Consider the following 3,422-nt stretch of genomic DNA (forward strand, 5'->3'; position numbering starts at 1 on the left):
ACATAAGACTCCAAAGTTAAGCGTGCTCGACTTGGGGCAATTCTGGGATGGGCGACCTCCTGGGAAGTTTCCTAAGATACGTGTGAGTGAGGACATAAGCACGCTGGAAAGACTCGTCTTGATACAGTGAGGACAGTCGTTGAATCTGGGGCGCTACAGTTGGTATTAGAGCCGACCTCTCCTAGTACGGTGTGGGTTCGAGGACGAACCAAGCAGAAACTGGTGGGCATGTGAGGCCCGGGGTTGAAGAGAGCGGGGGGTGATCGCCGGTGCCATGAGGTTGCACGGACAATGAGCGGCTCCTGGCAGGCTTCTAGGCGGAGGGAACATGAATGAACCGATCTTACACCGGAAGGAGGGAGATTCCGAGACTGTTCAATGTAATTGTAGAGGCCTCTAAATACGTACTTGAAAATTTGCGGAAATTTTTAAAAATTTTCTTTTTAATTAATTAAAATGCATCATTCATAAATAAATAACTGATAAAAGTTTAACCATTCAAAATAGCAGTGGAAGTAATTGTTTGTTTGCAAGATAATAATTTAAAACAATTCAACAACGAAGAAATTTGTTTGAGTCAAAAGAGTAAATGCTAAAAACATGAGGTCCTCGGGTTCCACTACTGCCGACCCAAGCTAGCTCAATGGTCCCCGCCCTCGGTCCCTGCATCATCGGTACCTACAACAATCAAGTCTAATGAGTCTAAAGACTCAGCATGCATATATCGTAAATAACGAGTAAATAAATAATAAAATTGCATGCAAGTGAAAATATCATGTCGTGAGGCATAACGTAAAATATCGTGTCATGATTAATTATAATACGTGCATAACTGAACTGAAAATCATAGTGAAAATGTTTGCTCATTGGAGCCCTGTAATGAAATAACTTGTAATAATTTTCTTGGTGAGATTATGGTCTACACAAGTGGCCCCTGAACTGAACTGAACTGACCGGTAACTGGCGACCGGGTGGTAAAAAACTGAACTGACCGGTAACTAGCGACCGGGTGGTACCAAACTGAACTGACCGGTAACTGGCGACCGGGTGGAGTAATTATCCCATGATAGTAAAGTGACCACAAGCAATATCGCATAAATCTCAAAATGAATATTTTGAACGTAATATAATTAAATAACATAATTGAATATGAACAATTTCGATTTTATTGCATTAAAATCATGTACTTGCGATATTTAAAAATACCTATATGGCTTGATTGAAGAGTGAAAGAAGATATAAACATGCCTTGGTTTGTTTTGACAGAAAACAAACGAAATAACGACGCGGCGCGGCGGAGACGGAGTGCTCTTCACTTTCTTACTTTTTCTCTCTTAATTACTTTAAACCAAGCATGCACAATAATTATTATAACAGCGAAAAAAATCGTAAACATGATGCATGAACATTTAAAATATCATAAATTTGTGCTCAGGACGCTGCCAGGACCAAAATCTCACCCTGCGTGCGAAATGACTATTTTGCCCCTGGAAAACCAAAAATTACCATTTTGCCCTTATACGTAAAATTTCACGTTTTTGACAATTTCTTAATTATTTTGACTCTAACATGTCCCAAATAACTATTTAAGCCTACATGAATTTTCTCATATTTTTATTTGGCTTAATCGATGACTTTTAAATACATCTTTAATTATAACATATTAAGCATTTTAATCCCGAATTAAACCAAACCTTAGCATAAAATTCTCAAATTAAAAACATAGACTTCTAATAATTATTTGAGCTTAAATATAATTTTTCATATTTTTTATTAAGTTTAAATCTAGGCATTTCAATTAATTCTTTAATTAACGCTTCATGCGACGACTAAATCCCGAATAAATCCAAAACTCATTATTTTGATCCGAAACTTACCAAACTCCTTAAAATGTCTCAAAACATTTTTAAAAGCATTCCTAGATGTAAACTCGAGCACATTTCATAACTTAACCGAATTGTTTTAAAACTTGGATCGGAGTCCCGGTTTTAACCCGAATAGGACCGAAACTTAACCAAAAATTTCCCAACTTTTTACCACACCTTATAAACACATTTGCAGCCTTAAAACCTTCAAGACCGACCCATTATAACCTTCGCACCTTAGCCCACCAGCTGCTGAAATTTTCCTACACCAAAGATGACTGCACCCTAGTTCCTTGACTCATCAATTTTCGATCCTAGCACTTGACCGAGAGGACTAGCACCTAACCGGCTAAGTTGGGACCCTACTCAAACCCAAGAGACTCTCCTAGACTGACCTTGGCTAGCCCTACTGTCCAAGCAACCATACCCACGCAAAACACTCAAACACGGGCCCACCTCCTAGCCCAATCGCAATTCCTTGCGCCCCGATTGAATACCCGAGCGTGACCAGCAGGTAGTGAACCCTTCCAACCCACGTCTCAGACTCCTTAAAGCCCGCACTGTGGTTCGGTGTGGCTCCCTACAGCCGGCGCTTGCTCCCTCCCTCAACCTTGCCTCAAACATTGACTTACAACCAAAACTCCGTTCGTCTACCCCCTAGGCTCGATCAGTTCATGACTCCAGCGAAGTGTCCTCCATTAATCATGTCTTAACAGTCCCCTAACACCAGGATTCAGCAGCCCCTTGAACCATTCCAGAAAACGTGAGAAATAAACCACACTATGCAAGAATTATGACAAGTTTTAAACCAAAAACACTACCGCATGCAAGATCGTTAAACTTTCGAACACCCACAATAAATCCAGCATATAATGGCGTGTATGAAGAGAAAGTGGAAGATACAAACGTGCCTTTGTTGATTGAAGAGCAAGAAAGAGGTGAGGGAACCCGAGAGAATTTTTTCCTTTGCAAGTATGATTGAAAATCAAGGCCACCAGCTGGTTTTAATTCTGAAACTGAGGATAAGGGAATTTGAATAGGGATGTCTGCTGTTGGGAAGGTGTGTAGAACCCGTAACTTAGACCACGTATAAGTCATGCATAATTCTAGTATTTAAATTAAAATGATTTTTATTGCATGAGTATTTAAATTTAATTATTTTACGTAGTAGTTTAACTTTATCATTTCAGTTAATTCAGTGAGGCCGGACTGGAGTTGGAGCTTAGAGATAAAATTTAAGATTCAGAAAACATTCCCAAAATTTATTTTAGCTAGCAAGTAAGTTCATTTAAGTTAAAAAGGGAGTTTAAGGAATTATTTAAGTTACTTGAGGTGAGTAGAAAATAAATTCAATTAAGTTCCATAATTAAGGGGTTAGTTCACTAAATTAATTAAAGGATTAGTGAGGCTTTTAAGGGTTATAAATTTACTAATTAGAAAATAATTCTCCTCCATTTATTAGTGGATTTTTCGGCCACTCATTAGTAGAATAAGCAATTATATGCCAATTCACCTTTGACCCATTCTTTGTCATTTTTAGCATGATAACTTTTTTTT

Source organism: Primulina huaijiensis, chromosome 4 (assembly GCF_012295235.1).
Source record: "Primulina huaijiensis isolate GDHJ02 chromosome 4, ASM1229523v2, whole genome shotgun sequence".
In the NCBI taxonomy this organism is placed as follows: Eukaryota; Viridiplantae; Streptophyta; class Magnoliopsida; order Lamiales; family Gesneriaceae; genus Primulina; species Primulina huaijiensis.